At 40.4% G+C, this 20,390-nt stretch overlaps 1 non-coding gene across 1 annotated transcript; it reads left to right on the top strand.

The window, feature by feature from the left end:
• Nucleotides 1-17,120: 17,120 nt before the first annotated feature.
• On the top strand, nt 17,121-17,246 carry LOC125418016 (U6atac minor spliceosomal RNA). The gene has a single exon (XR_007237300.3). It is a non-coding gene; the product is annotated as a U6atac minor spliceosomal RNA (small nuclear RNA).
• The last annotated feature ends 3,144 nt before the right edge of the window (nt 17,247-20,390 follow it).

Below are 20,390 nucleotides of genomic sequence, written 5' to 3'. Positions count from 1 at the left end.
TGTCTGGCCTCTGCTTTCTAATTTGGAAACCTCAGGATTCGTTGAACTTGGCTTCTTGCCCTTGAACCGTATTTGAGAAGGCAGATATGGAAGAGGACGTGAAGGGAATATTTGATGTGGATGTCACTAAGACATCAAATATTAACGGAATACAAGGGAGAAATTCTACATATGCTAAAAGGAAAATACCATAGACAGGGAAACAAAAAGTGCCTCACTTTCATTTGATGGATATGATTCTTCAAGGATGGTTCTAGTCAGAGAGGACAGGATATGGAGAAACACCCACATACAGAGGACCATGGAACAACATGGCAAATGGACAGAAACTTTTAGTCCCTCAACACTGAACAGAGTATACTGCCACCAGGTGGTTGGAAGAGTCTTAGTTACTCTCAGGTAGATGTGATTTTTCAACTTAGAAATGTTTGGGCTTCACCCCTGACACTGCCTGGAGTGCCAGGACCCAGAGGCTGGATGGCATGGAGACCTAGGGTAGAACCAAACACAACTGAAAAAATATCAACGCAGTGATGCCTAAGAATATTCTGCTATAATCATGGAGTGGTGCCTAGCCCAATTGTTATCAGAGAGGCATCACACAGCAACTGATAGAAACAGATGCAGAGGCCCACAGCCAAACATTAGGCTGAACTCAAGGAATCCTGTGGAAGAGGGAGAGGAAGGATTGTATGAGCCAGCAGGATCAAGGACATTACAAGAAAACTCACAGAAATAACTAACCTGGGTCATAGGAACTCACAGAGTCTGAACCAATAAGCATAGGACCAACTGAAGGGCTTCATCCTTGATCCTGCTGGCTTGGTGTTTTTGTGGGACTCCTAACATAGGAGTAGGGGCTGTCACTGACCCTTTTTCTGTTTTTTTTTTGTCGGGGGGAAGACCTATTCCTCATACTAAGTTGCCTTGCCCAGTCTTAATACAAGGGGAGGTACTTAGTCCTACTCCAAATTTACATGCCTTGTTTTGTTGATATCCTTAGGAGGCCTGCCCTTTTCTGAACAGAACCAGAGGAAAAGGAGTAGATGGGGGACAGAAAGGAAGTGGGAAGGAGGAAGGGAGGAAAAACTGTGATTGAGATGTAAAATAAATATTTTTTTTAAAAAAAAGAAAATAGAAATGTTTAGGCTTTCCCATTTATAACCATTTCTAAACTTACCTATATCAACACCATTTCTAAACTTGCCTGTGTTAACAGTACAGAATCAGACCCACCACTTTAAAGGTATAAGATACACTTTGTCTGTTTCTAATGCTGATCCATTCTTTCACTATCACATTGGGTGGTAGATACTTAATTTTATTTACTTGATGACCCCTTCCCGTTTTGACCCTCTGCTGTTCATATTTAAAATTGGGAGCAGAAGTGTGGAGTTGGAGATCTAATATTTCAAGTTCTTTATCTAAAAATACTGCATCATTGAGATATGTTCTTCTGTGGCTTTTGGTCATTTTTTTTATGCTAGTCTCTCATGTATCTTTGTTTTCCAATCGTAGACCAGTTTCCTTTCCTAGGAAATATGCCATTGTCTATGTGGTGCTCTCAACTACAGGAAATACGAATAGGTTTATTTGCCTAAATCCTAAACAGACAATTCTATACTCTTGTAAAATATGATGCAACAGGATTTTAGAATCTTGCCAGATACCTGGGGCAGCAAAGTGGGGAGGGGCTGTATTTTATTCTCTTTTCTGATTTTCAGACCAATATGTGAGCTTGACATCTCAGCCTAGGTTTTACCAAGGTTATCGTTTCTCTCTTCAAAATCCATAGTGACACGTAAACATTCTTTGTAGTTAAGACTTTCTGATCTCTCTCTCTTTCTCTGCCTCTCTGTCTCTTTCTATCTCCATATGTGTGTGTGTGTGTGTGTGTGTGTGTGTGTGTGTGTGTGTGTGTACAGTTTTGATAGGTTGAAAATTAGTAAGGATTAAATTATTTTAGTTTATGTCTCCACTTCCTATCATTTTTCTAAATCTAAATGGTTCCTATTTCTTTGCTAAAATGTGGTTTAAATCTATATCTCTCTTCTTAAACTGAAGAAAGTTAGTTAATCCAATCTTAAAGGAAAAATGTCTGTCTGTATGGGGGAATGCCTCACTGCTAGATCAAGGCTTTTCAGAATCAGTAGTCAAGAATTTGCTTAGTTATTTTCTTCCTTTAACTACAGCAACCTGTCTGAGATAGAGAAAAGGCAGAATACATTCCGAATAGGGATATATCCGATAGAGTTATGTATCAGAGTGGGGCAGAAAGAAAGCAAAAGAGAGGTGTGGATGTGGAGAGTGTGAGGAGCTGCTGAGCACAGAATTACTACTAAATTCCAGGCCATGCGTGCGAGGCCTCAGGAGAGGCTGGGACAATGGACGGGCACTGAGTCCTTCCAGGGAAGTGAGTGGTTCCAGACAAAAGATCTGGAGGGGAGCTAGCTGAGGGACTAGTTTGTGACTGGGCTGTTGGGGGGGGCATTTCTAAGGTCTATGGAGAATACTGCTAAAATTACTGTGCTGAAGACAGAACCTAATAATACATGTTTATCTTCAGAACAATAAGCCATTTCAGATTCAAGCTGTTTATTATTTACATGGACAATAAATGGCAGCATACTAAAACATGCCAATTCCCCACAGCTCTTGTCTCATACATTAAGAAGAATGACATCACCACAAAGGAGGTCACATTGTGACAACACAAACTGTGGCATACCCCAGTACTGAGGAGGCAATTTCATACTTCAGCTACCCAGTTTTCTTCACTACAGTTCTGAAGAAGGTAATGCCAGACACTCCACACCTTATCAGAACCAGGAGAGAAACAAGTATCTCCTGCACAGCCTCTCGGGAGAGTCAGGAAAGCAAGGGCAAATGGTTTTGTTCTCATAGGCCTCCCATCAGTTCATATTTAGGAAGGATGCTATTCAATCATGACTTGGATTAAATAAAGTTAGATAGATATGCAGTATGTAGGTTTGAGGCCAGTCTGAGCTTCATAAGGATCCCCCACTTCTAACACCTACAATTTAAGACTTTGCTTATATGAAAGAATGTCAGAGTGCCATGGCAGAGACTGCTTGCTGCCTACTGCCCTTCCATCTCCGAAGAAGGAAAAAGAATGATCTAGCCCTGAAGTCACAGAGTGACTGAGAGCAGGGAAGAAGATGGAGTACTTTCCCAAGGTAGGATTTCAGGTCTCAGACTCACCCCTACATGGCAGCCTCAGCCCTCAGTCAGCCACGGACTCCCTGGATGAGTAGGTAGTAGCCCTCAAAGGTGGCAGGGGTGATAGTGCTGCTGGCCCTTTACCTTCCTTCTGCTGACCTAACCCTGTGGTTCTGCATAGGGAGAGATGGAGGGGGACAAGGGACCAGCAACCAGTCACATCAGGACAGCCCAAAGCATCCACACTTGATACAACCAATCCCCTCAGCACAGACAGCTCATCTGCCTTTGCTGCCTCCCCCACTCCTGAGCTGCCCAGGAACTGCAGGAAGTGGAGGAGGGGATCTCTGCAGGCTCCTAGCCCCTGCTAAAGAAGGGAGCTGTACTCAAGGCTTACATTTTTCTTTTCGGTAAGGCTTGCTGTGTATCCCAGCCCGTCCTTCAACTCACTATCTTCAGTCTCAGTTTCCTGAGTAGAATTAATAGGCATATGCCACTATGCATGGCTTCCAAACTCATTGCTTGACAGAAAGAACATAGTTGCTGGTAGTGCTCAGAGTCCAAGATCACTGTGGTTACATATTCATGGAGACACTCATGCGTTCTTAACTCTAAAATCTTGTAGGAGGAACTAAAGAGTAGTGGGGAGAGTGTAGTATAAAGGAACATTTATTCAAGGTTCATTAGCCTCAACTTAGCTGGAGAGACAGGAGTCTAAAATTGGAGAGGACCACATTTTCCATGTATAGCCCTTGCCTTGTCTCAGAGAATGACAATCCTTCTCTCCATCACTGTGGTGGCGCTACTCTCATTTCACCATAACAGATCCAACCTGGGTTTGTAATAGAGAACATGTGGTATCAAAGGACAAGAAAAGCCAAGAAGTGGTGGTACACGCCTTTAATTCCAGCACTCAAGAGGCAGAGGCCTCTTGGAACTCAGTGGATCTCTGAGTTCGAGGCCAGCCTGAGCTACAGAGTGAGTTCCAGGACAGCCAGAGCTACACAGAGAAACCCTGTCTCAAAAAACAAACAAAAAGGACAAGACAGCCAGTCGTACAGGGCCGTATAAATGGGTTAGTTAGTACCACCAGACTAGAAGAGATAATAAAATCTCTTGTGATTCGTAGATGGCCCCTAGAAAAGTATTTAGCTTTGGGGAAACAAACTTCCTAGTCCTGAATACAGGACTAGGAAAAAGTACCTTGAAATAAAGAAGAAAATGACACCGCTTAAAGGTTCTGTGGACTTGGCTACTGTGCAGGAGGGACTCAAAGATATAATGTTTTTTTTTGTTTTTGCATGAGAAAGAGCCTGTCTTGTTTCAGGTGACCAAAAGGCTAAAAAACAGAGAGATTCTGTAGAGGAATCCCTGTCCAGCCTTTGGATGTACTGTGTACAGATGGGAAAAGAACTGAGAGGAAGCAGAACCTCTCCCTGAGGTCTGTGACAGCAGCACTGAGGCTTACTCACTGATTTCAGTGCAGACTGGACCTAGATCCTCCCCTGCAAGAGAAAGCAAGATCGGGATACTCTAGTCAGGGATTGCTGGGGATTTTATAACCACATTGTCAAAACTACTCATCTGTGGGGCTAGAGGCTCAGCAGTTAAGAAAACTTGTTCTTGTAGAGGACCTGGGTTAGGTTCCCAGCATTCCCATACTTCTCACAACTGTCAAAAACTCCAGTTCCAGGGTGCTTGCTCCCCTGACTTCCATGGGCACCAGGCACCCATGTGGTGGTGCACAGACATACATTTGAGCAAAACACTCACACACATAGAACAAATAAATCTAGCAACAACATCAACAAAACCTTCTCAGCTCTTCTGGAAACTGGGAAACAAGTTACTGTGGTGTTGAGATAAACCCATGTGCATGTTGGGAAAATGGCTTTAACTAGATTTGGAACTGACTCAGATCGTACAGTGGAATGATATAATTTTGGCGTAGGTCACCTGGGACCAATGCATGTTCAAGTGCTGCTAAATGAGTTGCAGGAAGAGATGTGTTAAGTATGTGTAACATTTCTCTTGCTTCTCGATGATATTCCAAATGGGGAGAATTCACAATTATAATAGCACTAGATGGATAAGTGATTGAGAGCCTGCCTTGCTCCTCCAGCCCAGTCACACAACATCAGTAAAACAGGATAGGAAAACCAAGAAATGGAAGATAATAAGGAGACATATCTCAGTCCACGGGAAAATGCCAGCAGAGATAGTAATTTCTAATTCCAACTGTGTTCTGTCTCCCTCACAGAATAATGGACTCAATAACAGAATTGAGAGTCACAATGAAGGGAATGCTATTCTTTGTACAGAGAATAAGGAGAAACTAAGAGTATTGGCTCACAGATCAGCTTCTAGTCTGAACAAAGAATAGAAGTTCTTTTAAGAGCAAGGGGTTGGAAGAAAACACCCAGGAAATTGCAAGGATGACTCCAGCCAAGACTTCTAAAAATAGTGGATAGATAGCCTGAACTGGCCATCTCCTGTGACCAGGCAAGACTTCCAGTGGAGGTGGTTTGGTACCTCTCATCAGTGAGGCATAGTCATCCGCATCCTCTTTGTCTGGGTGAAAATTGCAGACTGACTCTTTCCTCTTCCCAGAATTCTCCTGTTCTCATTGCCCCACCTCTACTTCCTGTCTGGCTACTGACCAATCAGAATTTTATTAAACAAGTACAAGAAACAAATATTTACAGGGTAAAACTACTGTCCCACAGCACATCTCCATCTGATTAACAAATGTATATGATAGTATCTGATGAGTCTTAAATTATGTTACATATTTGAAATGTTCTAAACATAAAGATCAGACATTGGTACTGCCTTTATGAAATTGTATAAGTTGTACCAAGCCACCAACAAGTTCCAAAATCATGGCATGGAGACTTCTTATTTGTTCTGAATGCTTGGCCTTTCTTAGGCTCATCTCTGGCTAGTTCTTTTAACTTAAATCAACCTGTTTCTTTTTATCTACCTTTTGCCTCAGGGCTTATTACATTTATTACTTTTATATATCTTACTTTCTCTGCTTCTCTTTGTCTAGTTGGCTAGGGAATGCTTGGCTTCTTACCCTGGATGTGTCCCTCATTCTCTCCTCTTATTCTTCTTCCTGAGCCTAGATGTCTCCTCCTATTTAATCTCTTTGCCTGTCAGCCAGCCCTGCCTATCCTTTCTCTGTCCAGCTATCGGCCATTCAGTTCTTTATTAGACCAATCAAATACCTTAGGCAGGCACAGTGAAACACAGGCAACACATTTTATATAATTGAACACACATCCTTAAATTATTAAACAAATGCAGCATAAACAAATACAACAACTATCTATCTATCTACATATATATATTCTTGAACATTCTAATAAAGATATGTGTTCGTGGTTTATGTAAAAGTAAAAGATAAAATGGTCTAAGATGTGTTATATGGAAGCCGCCTTTTCTCTAAGACACAGCCCAAACTAATGCAAAGAGTAATGTGTGTGTTGGGGATGGGAGTTGCAGAGGGCTCACAGTTAACAAACTACCTTGAGTCTCAAAAGAGACTTTGGACTCTTGATCAGTGTTGATATTATTAAGGAGTATATGGACTTTATGAAGTTGGGTTAAATGCATTTTTCATCATGAGCTGACCATGAGCATTTGTGGGCTGGAGTAGATTGTAGAGGTTGTGTGATGTATGTCCCCCATAGGCTCATGTACTTAAACACTTGGTCCCTAGCTAGTGGCACTGCATTGGAAAGTTGTGGAAGCTATAGAAGGTAGAGGCTTGCTGGAGGAATTATATCACCGAGGGTAGGATATAAGTATTTATAGCCTTACCCCACTTCCTGATCTTTTTCTCTGATTCCTGGGTGTGAATGAAAATGTGATCAGCTAGCTTCCTGTTCCTGCCACTTTGCCTGTCTACTGCCATACCTTCCCTGTCACCATGGAGTATACCCCTCTTGAACTTAATGCCAAGTAGCAACAGGAAAGAACCTAATTAAAGGACCTTGAGACCTCAGTGATGAAGTTGTAGTCTCCATTAATGTAGTTGGGAGTCCATTCTGTAGCTCCCAACCCCCTACACTAGCTGACTCAAATTCCTGAGGAAACTGAAAAGTTCACAGTTCTAGTTTTAAAATATACTTTATGCCTTATTTTGCATTTCTTGCCTTTAAGGATTCCTGAGCTGTAGCTGCTCAAGTGACTTGGACAGTGCTGATCCAAGGATTTAGAGATAGACCCCAAGTATTTGGGCAGGCACTGACAAAAGACTTTTCTGAATTTTCTCATTCTCATGTTTTGGTCCTCTAGTAGGTAGAAGACATCCTTCTGTGTTGCCTTCACAGAAGCTTCACAGGAAGGCAATAATGCCCTTTTCAATTTCCTGTCAAACAGAGGCCATAAAGTTTCCATATATAAAGCTCAGCTGTCCAAGGACACTTTTATTTATTTATTAAAAATTTCCACCTCATCCCCGCCTCCCTTTTCCCTTCCCCTCCCCCCTCCCTCTCTAGTCCTAAGAGCAGTCAAGGTTCCTGCCCTGTGGGAAGTCCAAGGTCCTCCCCCCTCCATCCAGGTCTATAAAGGTGAGCATCCAAAATGGGCACTCTGAATGTGACTGGCAATGAAGGCTGACTGAGAAGCCGAGGACACTTTACAATACTTGGAGCTACTTTTGTCACAGGGCACTAGGTCATTAAGTGAAGAAGTCCATTGTCTCTTATCCACTGTCTGAAGTTCTCAAACAACTTACAGAATTCTCCGGAGTTACAGGATTCTGCTGGTTATGAATCTCTGGTCATTGGAAGACAGCTTGTTCTGAATCTGCTAATAAAAGATACCCAGGCATCAGTAATGTGTCTCTTGACTTGAGACTCAGAGGCACAGCATTCCTTTAGTTAGTTAAAATGAAACTGCAGTCTTGAGCCTTCCTGTTAGAAAAGTAGTTGATATTTATATGTCAGAAATGAAATGAGTGCTGTTGTGAGCTCTGACCAGACTTGTGGTCTTGCCTGACAGCCTTTTGACTCCTTAAGCAAATAATCAGATTTAGGCCAGATAGGATGGTGTGTGATTTTAATCCCAGCACTTAGGAGACAGAAGCAGGCAGATCTAGTTTGAGTTTGAGGCCAGTCTGGTCTATATAGCAAGTCACAAATCCAACCAGGAATACATAATAAAACTCTCTCTCAAAAAACTATATATCTAGTGGCTAGCCCCCCTTAGGGTAATAGTAACAGTAGCCCTCTTAATTCTTGAGGCTTCCAAATAAACCTTGGGAAACATACATGGTTGGTTAGGCCTGTTATCCTCTAAAGGAAAGTTCTGACTAGCTAATAATTGGCCTCCAAGATATAAGGAGCCCCTGTGTGAATTAAAAGCACTAGTGCTTAACTTACAGTTACCAATAATGCATCAGTGTCACATTAAGGAACAAAGTAAAAGCACTTGCCATTGGAGTCACGGAACCAAGAATGAGTCCAGATTAGAATTTCCTATTATGCTCTTTGTGTCTTCCATACTCTGTCTGTCTGTTATGTGAGTCCAAATTTGTGCCTACCTGAGGGTTGTCTTATGACTCTGTTCCTGTATCTGTATCTGTCCTGTGTGTTACTGTGCCTGCCTGCCTGTCTGTCAGTCTGTCTATTTCAGTGTCTGCCTGTTGTCTGAGATGTCTTATGTGCTTCTCTGTGTGTGTGTGAGACTGTCTGTATATCATGTGTCTGGCTGGATGACTGCATCCCGCCACCCGGCTAGCTTTACCCAAAATAATTACATGGAAACTGTATTCATTTAAACACTGCCTAGCCCATTAGTTCTAGCCTCTCATCTGAATTAACCCATTTCTAATAATCTGTATATCATCATGTGATTGTGGCTTACCAGGATGAGTCTAACCTATGTCTGTCTCGGAGAAGAGAGCCATGGTGTCTCCCTGTCTCTGCTTCTTTCTCCCAGCCTTCTGTTCTGTCTACTCCACCTATCTAAGCTGCTGTTCTATCAAAGGCCAAGGCAGTCTCTTTATTTGACCAAAGAAAGTAACACATAGACAGAAGGCCCTCCTATATCATGTCTGTTATATGAGAGTTGTGTGTATTTGTGTGTGTGTGTGTGTGTGTCTGTTCCTAATAAAGGTCTTTAGTCTGTCTTTATTGAACAGCACAGAAAGGACCACATGGAAAAGAACAGTATACTTCCCAGAACAAAAAATTTCACAGAGTTTTACAAGTGATTAAGTCATTGGCTTCTGCTGTTCCAGACAATGAAGGATACTACAAGCATTATTTATGAACAATATTCATAAATGGTTTATTTCAATGTAGCATAAATAATAAAAATCCAGTGACAGATATTGAGGTTCAAGCTGAAGATCAGAAAAGCAAAGCAGCCAAGCCACTAGAAAGATTTTACCTCTACCAAGGATCAGACAAAGGGACAATCCCATCCTCAGCATGACTGCAGACTGTAATGCTCTCCACCAAACCTTAGATGGCAATGAGTTGTTGTCTCCTCCTGCCTTATATACCCGTCTCTACCCAGCCATATCACTCCTGTCTCCACCTCTGGGATGAAAGGCCTGTGACTCCAGAGTCCTGGGAGCACCATTGTGTGAGCTTTGTTTCTCCTTTTGGACAAATTAAAACTTGTGTAGCCCAGGGTGGCCTTGAGTCCTGAGATTAAATGTGTGTGCTACTACTCCCTGGCTTCTATCAGCTTATCTCTGTGCTCTGATCTTCAAGCAAGCCTTATTTATTAAAACACATATAAGATATCACTGTCATTTACCCTCAGATATCTTAGTCAGTGTTTGCCTTCTATAGAAATCCTGCAGAATCCTGAGATGTTTAGTGGGGCTTAACCTCAACATAAACCCCCATAAGAGACCAGTAAGCCAGACATGGACAAAGATTTCTGTGAGCCATTGAAGAATTAAAATTCCTCTTCCAAAGGAAAGAGTGATAAGTCTGTTTATTTCTCCTTCGGGGAATATGTAATATTTTATGTCCTCAATGCTAGCCAGCTCTTTATTTCTGTCTGCTTATATCCCAAATAAAAACTTGTTCCTTGTGTATGTCCAGGAACATGCATGAACTAGTAAAAAAAAAAAGGCATGGTGGGTATGTTCTCTTCAAGGAGATCATTGAAATCAGTTATAGCAGAACATTAATCAGGTCAGACCTAATTCCTTGACTTTAAGCCACACATGTACATAATATATTTTGATCAGAAGTGGACTGAAAGAAATGTAAGTAGAATCTGTATCAATAAGATAACTAATGAGCCCAGGAAAGCCAGAAGAAAGTTGCTGTGGTGAGATCATGAAGGCAGATAAGTACTCTGACAGGCAGAAAGGCTCTTAAGGTCTGATGACATACTAAGATTTCTAACGATCTTAAAGTAACTTAATCACCATGACAGAATTGTCAACTCGACACTAAGGAGACAAGGGTCTGGGTATACCTGTGAGGGATTGAATAGATTAAGGTTGCCTGTGGTAATGTCTGCGAAGGACTGCTTGATTACATTAACCGATGTGGGAAGACACATTTTAATCATCAGCAGGACCATTCCATGAGTAAGGATACTTAATGGGATAAAAACAAGAAAGCTGCATGAATTGTAGCATCTAGGCACTCATCCCATCCTCACTGGTACTTTATTGCAACTACTTTATGGCTGCCGGCCTGGGGCTCCTGTCTCTGGAACTGACCAGGCAATTATGGGTTCTAACCTTGAGCTGTGAGCTGAAATAACCTTCTCCCACTTATTTGCTTTTCTTTGGAATATCTTATCAGAGTAACAGGAAAATAAACTAAGACAAACACCACTTACTATTTTTGAAAGTTTTTCAATTTTCTTATTTATTTTTGGAGGATGTCTTATATGAGTTCTGTATTTATATCACTTCCTCCTCCTTTTCCTCCTTCCAACTCCTCCCATGTCTCCCACTCACTCTCAAATTCATGGTCTCATATTTGTTAATTATTATTGTCCATGCACATGTTTATATAAATATAGTCTGCTGAACCCATCTAGTGTTGCTCATATGCATATGTGTTTAGGGTTGACTTGGAGAAGATTCATTCTTCCTCTCCTAGAAGGTATTAATTGCTTGCACTTCTTCATCTCGGAGTGAGGCTTTTTGCAATTTCCCCCTTCCATGTTAGCATATCTACTAGTATTATAATTTTCAGGTCTTGTTTATGTAACCATATTGTTGAAAGGTAATGGGTGCAGCTTCCCCATCATATATAGAAGACAGTATCTTATTTTTTCCTTTTTGACTTTTTTAAGACAGGGTTCCTATCTTCTAGATAGAACTATCTCTGTAGACTAGGCTGGTCCTGAACTCACAGGATACACTCTGCCTCTGCTTCCCAAGTGCTGGGATTAAAGGTGTGTATCACCACTGCCCAGCTTAAAGGACAATATCTTGCAGTAGATATCCTGGCCCTCTGGTTCTTAGAATTATTCTATCCCCCTTTTTACATGATGTTTTCTCAGCCTTAACTGTAGAGGTAGTATCAGTAGGGGCTGGGCCCAGCATAGTCAGTTGGTTTTTGAACTTTGGCAAATTGTGGTTTTCGAAAATGCTCCCCATGTGCTGCAAAAAGCTTCTTTGATGAGGGATGAGAGCTATAGTTGTCTGTGGTTATAAAGACAATATTTAGAATACAGTTGGGAATTATACTTGGGGTTTCTTTTTTCATTTTTGAGACAAGGTTTCTCTGTAGTTTTAGAGCGTAACCTGGAACTAGTTTTTGTAGACCAGGCTGGTCTCAAACTCACAGAGATCCACCTCCCTCTGCCTCCCAAGTGCTGGAATAAAAGGCATGCACCACCACTGCCTGGTTGAATTATACTTGTTCAGGGAAGTGACAGTAGTAGGTTCTATTCTAAGGTTCATGACCTCACTAGCCATGGGTAGTGAGCTAGGTGTACAGTACCAGGGATCGAGCCCCTCCCATTGAGTGGGCCTTATAGAAAAAGCCACTTGTTCTCCTCAAGAAGATATATGTGTGTGTGTGTGTGTGTGTGTGTGTGTGTGTGCATGTGTGTGTGTGTGTATTGCACTCTTCCTTGCCTTGATGTTCACTGTTGTGTTCCTTGGTTCTTAACAGCTGTGAGATGGGACTTTTGATTACTTTTTTCCCTTGGCAGATTGTATAGCTCCTTCAGACACTTTGAGAATTTGTCCTCAGGGCTTTCAGGTTATTTCCAGCTCAGCTCTAATTCCTGTGCCTAAGGTGTGTGGTACCTTCAGCAATAAAATCTTACCTTCAGTGTCTGGAAGATACCCAAGGACAACAGCAGTAGCCTATACTGTTTTTGGAGTATCATGGACTCCCCTAACAAACAACTCAAAAGGAGCTATCTCATTCCTGGCATTGGTGGTTTTGCTAGTTATATTCTCTCATTACAGGTGGTTGTGAGCCACCATGTGGTTGCTGGAAATTGAACTCAGGACCTCTGGAAGAGCAATCAGTGCTCTTAACCTCTGAGCCATCTCTTCAGCCCCTTGAAGTCACAGAGGTCAATTTACCTCTGCCTCCCAAGTGTTGGGATTAAAGGTGTGTATAACAACACCCAACTCTTCTTTCTTTTTTAAGAACTTTAACCTTTAGCTTACATATATTTTTTAAACACACAGTAAACCATTTAGAGGTTTTCTTTGTCTTTGAATCTCTCTTTACTGTATATCTCTCTTTTTCTGACTATATGAATATTTAAGGAGAGGATTAAAGTCCTGGCTTTGACGGCTAGATCCAGCCCATTCCTTAGCTTTTCAAGATTTCAGCCTCATGACTGAGGTACCGGCTGTAGCCACGTATATTGCCACAACTCTATGATGTTTCAAGGTCCTTGCCAGCAAGCAAGCTGCTACACTCAAACGCTCTCTCGGTAGTTGACCTCCTGTCTCAAAGAGTCAGAGTTTGCACTGGCAGGATGGCCCAGGAAGCCAGCATTTTAAAACAGCACAGATTTTTTCCTGCTATGGCTGAAAACTGAAAAGCATGCATTCAGCTTTTCATCAAAACCATTTAGTTGTTTCGTGGCAGGACCTCTTAAAGGAGTTGCAGGGTTTTGCAGCTAAAGTTGAGTCAGGAAGCCTCTCTTAGATGAGAGCGCTTGCTTGCCTCTAGCAAGCAGGGCAGACCTGAGAAATTGCTGCTACCAAGAAAACATGCTTCACTCTATTCTTTCCCAAGCTTTCTCAGGCTTTCTGTGGATGCAGTTATCCACATTGGGCACCATTCTGTAACATGAGGGCCGGCTTGTTGGGGTTTCTGTCCCTCCCAATACCCCACAGCTGGCAAGTACCAAAGAAAATTACAGATTCTATATTAGGTTATAAAGTGATTGGCCCTTTGGCTCAGGCTTCTTTTTAACTCTTGTCGTTAATATTAACCCATTCTTCAGATCTATTTTAGCCATATGGCTTGGTACCTTTTTCAGCTGTTAGCTCACATGTTGCTTCTTCAGTGATCTGGGCAGTAATGGAGGAATGGGCTTCCTCCTTCCTAGCCTTCTCTTGTTCTCATTGCCCCGCCTCTACTTCCTGTCTGGTTGACCCACCTATATTTCCTGCCTGGCCAATCAGCATTTTATTAAAACACATGATTGACAGAATACAGACAATTCTCTCGCACCATTTCCCCCTCTTTTTTTAATCCATAAATATCCCTGAATCTATAAAATACCTCCCCCATTCCCTCAACCCTATACCAATTATAATCAACCCCTAAATGATATCCCTAAACCTGAGGGCAAACTCTGTTGGGAGAGGGGATGTTGTCCTCTAAGATTGCTTCCAGCTGTCATAGGGGTGATGTTCTTCTTAGGGGGCTCCTGTGAAAGGAAATGATGCTAAAATTCCAAGATCAATATTTGGTCTTGGAAAATTGCAGTAGTTTCTGAGTGTTCTGAGGAGGTCTGGCCAGATTGTTGTCAAAATGTGCACCATTTGAAACTGTCTTGTGCAGCTGGTACCAAAAAACAGGTCTAATGGTAGCACTATTAACATCATGATGTCATAATAACCAGGTGAAGTTGATGTTGTGGGGCCCCATCTTCATCCTGGAAACTTTAAAGATTACTGCAGGAAAATTTATTGTTTGTTACAGGAAAGTTAAACATTATTCAATGAAAGGTGTAATAAAGACAGAAACAGATATGAAGAAAGACAAAGAAAGTTTATCTATTATTATTAATAGTATTATTCTTATTCTGTTCCATACCATGGCTTCTGACATGAGACAGAAACTCTGAGATATCTCTTATCAACAGGCTTGGAATTGGAGAGGGACTGAGCCAGAGTCCAACTTCAAAACCAGCTCTATATATTTACAAATTAAAGCATATTTAAAAATATGTACATAATAATTTTACTTACTGAACCTGTTCAGTTTTCTTGCTGATCCATATTGGGTTGTAACTAGTTTCCATCCATCAGTATTCAATATCCAGTGTTCCTTAAATTCCTGGAAGGTGAGTGTTTTCTTGTGGAGATAAGAAGAAAACCCTGGCCCCCAACCTATATGTTTTTCTTACCATTGGTGTGATTATTATCCTTGTGAATGAGTTGTTATTTATCTCTTCCCAGAGGCTTCTCCTCTTCAACCTGAACCTTTATTAATTTTGATGGTATCCACAATTTTTTCTCTCCTGTGGAGATAAGAGCAAAACCCCTTCCCCAATGCAACATATCTCCTGCCTTCCATTGCAAGGTCAGCACATCCTTGAAATAAATTGATTTAATTCAGCAGACTTTTCCATTATCCAATGTCTTTCTGTAGCCATTGTTCCTTTCTCATTAGCGTTGAGAAAAGTCAAGGTTAATAAATCTTTATGTAACCTATTTCTGGGGGTATTTTCCATCCCTTTTTGTTTGTTTAACATATCCTTTATAGTTCGATTTGATCTTTTTATGACTGCTTGACCTGTAGTATTGTATGGTATACCTGTAACATGCTTAATATTGTAATAAGCAAAAAACCATTTCATTTTCCTAGAGATATAAGCTAGACCATTATCCATCTTTATTTGTGCAAGTATACCCATGATGACCATAACTTCTAATAAATTAATGATTACAGAATCAGCTTTTTCTGAGATTAAAGCAGTTGCCCATTGAAAACCTGAATATGTGTCAATGGTGTGGTGTACATATTTTAATTTGCCAAATTCTGCAAAGTGGAACACATCCATCTGCCAGATTTTATTCCTTTGAGTACCCTTTGGATTAGTCCCTGCAGGCAGCGGTGTTTGGTTATAGAAAGAGCAAGTAGGGTACTTCTTTACAAGCTCCTTAGCTTGCTGCCATGTAATAGAGAACTCTTTCTTCAAGTCTTTGCTATTGACATGATGTTTTTTATGAAATTCAGAGGCCTGCATCACACTACCAATCAACAATTGATCAATGTCTGCATTACATTGTGCTAGAGGACCTGGCAGACCCATATGGGATTGGATGTGTGTTATGTACATAGGGCTGAGCCTATTTCTGATCTTTTCTTGTACCTGGATAAACAATGAAGTCAGTTCTGTATCATCTGTTATAAATTCAGCAGTTTCAATATGCAAGATAACTCTTTCTGCATATTGTGAGTCAGTAACTACATTAAGAGGTTCTTTAAAATTCCTTAGCACCATAAGAATGGCATATAATTCTGCCTTCTATACAGAATCATAAGGACTTTGTTCCACCTTACTCAATTCTTCTGATTTGTAACTTGCCTTCCTTGTTTTATTAGCATCAGTATAAAATGTACGGGCTCTGGTTATTGGAGCATCACGAATGATTTGAGGAAGAATCCAAGAAGTTCTCTTTATAAAGTTAAGCCTATTGCTTTTGGGATAGTTGTTATTAATTTCTCCCAAAAAATTAGCACAAGCTCTTTGCCATGGTTCATTGTTTTCCCATAACTTTTTTTTATCTCATCAGTAGTGAAAGGCACGATAATTTCTGCTGGGTCTGTGCCTGCTAGTTGACAAAGTCTCAATCTACCTTTTATAATTAATTCAGAGACTTTTTTCCACATAAGTTTTTGAATTCATACTTGGTTTATGTGGTAAAAAGATCCAGTCTAAGATAATATCATATCTCTGCATTAAGATTCCTGTAGGAGAAATTCTGAAAGGCAATATGACAAGAATACAACTAAGCTTTGGATTCACCCTATCCACATGTGCCTCTTGTAATTTTTCCTCAATCATTGTCAGTTCATGTTCTGCTTCAGTTGTTAATTATTTAGGACTGTTTAAATCTTTATCACCATCCAAGGTTTTGTTTAAATGAATTATTAGATCAGGTGTTATCCCAACAGCTGGTCGTAGGCTGGAAATGTCTCCTAACAATCTTTGAAAGTCATTAAGAGTCCGTAACCGATCTCTCCTAATTTGTGCCGTTTGTGTCTTAATTTTTTCTAAACCTATTTTATAACCTAAACAATTGACAGAATCTCCTCTCTGTATTTTCTCAGGAGCAATCTGTAATCCCCATTTAGGTAAAATTATCTTTACTTCTTCAAACAGTCTTTCTAAGGTATCTATGTTTGAATCAGACAACAAAATATCATCCATGAAATAGTAAATGATAGACTTAGGAAATTGCTTACATATTATTTCCAATGGCTGACTTACAAAGTATTGACACAGGCTGGGGCTGTTTAACATGCTCTGTTGGGGGGACAGTCCACTGGTACCCCCTAGAAGACTGAGAGTTATTATAAGTAGGCACTGTGAAGGCAAACTTTTCTCTATATTTTTCTTGTAAAGGTATAGTGAGGAAACAATCTTTCATATCAATTAACTATAAGAGGCCATCCCTTTGGTAACAGAGAGGGCAAAGGAATTCCAGATTGCAGAGGGCCATGCTAATCTTCTCTGTATCATTCCAATTTAAAAATATGGAACACTTCACAAATTTGCTTGTCATCCTTGCGCAGGGGCTGTATGAAAGGAGAGAAGGTTATCTCTCCCCTTGACAAGGATGGAAGAGGCCCTTGGGCCTAACAATACACATATGGTTAAGGCATTGCCACCTACTTCGTGGCATCTAACCACTCTTTTACTAACCCAAGATAGGTATTTTGAAAATACCTTGGCTTCAAAACTGAAGTCAAAAGGTATATTACTTTGAAGAAGAGATTTTGCTTTTGTTTCCACAGAAAATGAGAGGATGGAGATTCATTCTGAGTTAAGAAAAATCCAGCTTGATCAAGGAAGACCACCTGAGAAATCTCCGGTAGGAACAGATGGCCCAGATGGCCAAGATGTCTGAGTTCTACATCCAGAACAGATTCAAGACTGCTGCCTGAGATGATCAAGACTCCCAGGATACTCCAGTCAGGACTTTATTATAACTCAAAATTTTCTTTAGGTCCCCATAAGATTATCAGTGCCGCCAAACAGCAGGAAGTAGCCTGGAAAACTACACCTACATTCCCCAAAAAATGGACTATAGATATTTTCCTTTGTTAAAAAAAAGAGGGGGAAATGGTGTAGTAGAATTGTCTGTATTCTGTCAATCATGTATTTTAACAAAACTCTGATTGGCCAGGCAGGAAGTATAGGCTGGTCAACCAGACAGGAAGTAGAGGTGGGGCAATGAGAACAGGAGAAGGCTGGGAAGGAGGAATCCTATTCCTCCATTCCTGCCCAGACCACCTAGAAGCAAGATGTAATCTGCCCAGCTGTGAAAGGTACAGAGCCATGTGGCTAGCATAGATAAGAATAATGGGTTAATATAAGCTACAAGAGATAATAAGAAGATTGAACGAATGGGCCAATCAGTTTTATAACTTAAGGAGATCTCTGTGTGATTTTCTCTGTGACTTGCCAGTTGTGGGGTACTGGGTGGGACAGAAACCTCAACATGCAGGCCCCTTCATGTTACAATATTCTATGACTTTTGTGAGATGCAGTTGTCACCCTAAGTGGTTTTTCATTTAAAATATATATATATATATATATATATATATATATATATATATGTTATTTATGTAAGCATAAAACAGTATAATTTCCTATAACTTTTTCAAACATCCTTAGTAGTATTTATTCCTCCTCCCTCTCCCTCCATCTCTCTCTCTCTCTCTCTCTCTGTCTCTCTCTCTCTCTCTCTCTCTCTCTCTCTCTCTCTCTCTCTCTCTCTGCATTGTCCTTCCTCTCCCTTCCAAATTAAACACCCTACCTCCAGTTTTGTCCTCCTGTCCCCACCCCATGATCACTTTTTTGCTTTCCTGGTATCTATGCTTACACCATGTTATGTAATTGCATCTAAAGATTCAGAGGTAGAAGCCTCCAATGAGAATGCAATGCTTGTCTTTTTGGGTCTGAGTTACCTCAGTGAATATGATATTTTTTCTAGATCCACCTATTTACCTTCAAAGTTCCTGTTTTCATTTTCTTTACAGCTGAATAGTTTTCCATAATGCATATGAAACACATTGTTATTATCCATCCATCAGTTGAAGGACATTTAAGTTGCTTCTATTTCCTAACTATTGTGAAGAGTGCAGCAGTGAAGTTGGCTGGGCAAGGATCTGTGAATTAGGATGGCAAATCCTTTGGGAATATGCCAAGGAGTAAGTATGGCTGGGTCATAATGTATATTTCCTCTTAGTGTTTTGAGAATTCTCCCCACTGATTTTCAGAGTGGCTGCCCCAATTTGCAATGACAACAGTGAATGAGGGCTCCCCTTTCCCCACACCCTCCTCAGCATTTGTTGTCAGTTGTTTTCTTGAGCTTACCCATTCTGACTGGGGATAAAATGAAATCTCAAAATTGTTTTAACTTGCATTTCCCTAATTACTATTGATGCTGCTGAATACTTTGAAATAGTTTGTAAGCCACATTTATTTCTTCTTTTGAGGACTTTGTTCAGATCCATAGCCCATTATTTTGTTACACCACTTGTTTTCTTGACTGTTTTTGAGTTCTTTATATAGTCTAGATATTAATTCTCTGTCTGATCTATAACCAGAAAAGATTACCTCCCACACTTAGGGCTTCCTTTTCACTTTATTGATTGTTTCCTTTGCTGTTCAGAAGTGTTTTAGTTTTAGGAGTTCCTACTTGTCAGTTGCTGGTCTTAATTCCTGGGCGAATGGAATCCTATTTAGCATCCTTTGTAGGGTGCTGCCTATGTTTTCATCTGTCAGGTTTTTTATTTCAGGTTTACCATTGAGGTCTTTGATCCAACTTGGAGCTGATTTTGTGAACGATGATGGATCTGATCCTAATTCCGTTATTATACAAGTACACATTCATTTTTCCTAATACTATTTGTCAAATTATTCCATTTTGTAGCTAATATGATAACATAAGAAATTGCAAAATTCCACCAGATTTTTTCTAGAATTGATCAATAATCACAGTACCAGGCTGCAAAATCTATTTATAAAAATTAGTAGCATTTCTTTATATCAACAACAAACAGGCTATGAAAGAGATCATTGAGACACATTCATAATAGCCTCAAAAATGTCTAGGAATAAACTGAACCAAGGGGATAAAAGTACTACAGTGAAAAATTTAAATCTCTGAAGCAAGAGATAGCAGAAGACACTGGAGATGGGAAGACCTCCATACTCATGGATTAGTAGAATTAATCTGGTCAAACTGACCATTCTACCAAAAGCAGTTTACAAGTTTCAATGTTATCCCAATCAAAATCCCCTCTCTTACATTCAATCTGGATGGAGGCATTTTTCTCAATTAAGACTTCTTTTTCCCAGTATATCAAGGTTTGTATTAGGTTAACAAAAAAGCAACTAGCATACCAGATTCTTGGATCCCATGGCTAAGAAGTAAACCTGGGACCCATGGTTACAAATAGTAATCAGAACATTTATCCAGACAGCAAAAGCATTTACAAGAATGGTGGCAGGCTAGCAAGCTGAGGGTTCAGCACCCAAAGCCCCATAGCACTTCAAGAAAGTGCCACCATATTGTAATATAATATTTATGACAACCTGAATCTATGTTCCCAGATCATAGTCATTCATTTTTGACTTCAAAATAAACTATTTTACATCCCCTTTGAAGCATGAGCTGTGTTTTGTGTTGAAAATAACTTCATGTAAGTTCTCTCTTTGGATTTGCACAGGCATCATATGAGTCCTTTCTTTCTGAAGACAAGATCCCCCTTAAATCTTTGAAAGCTCAAGGGGCCAAAAGAAAAAAAAACAACTAACTGAATATCATAAGTGTT

The sequence above is a fragment of the Myodes glareolus genome, chromosome X (genome assembly GCF_982192425.1).
Source record: "Myodes glareolus chromosome X, mMyoGla1.1, whole genome shotgun sequence".
In the NCBI taxonomy this organism is placed as follows: Eukaryota; Metazoa; Chordata; class Mammalia; order Rodentia; family Cricetidae; genus Myodes; species Myodes glareolus.
Note: the sequence above shows the minus strand (reverse complement) of the source record. Positions and strands in the feature narration are given on the sequence as shown.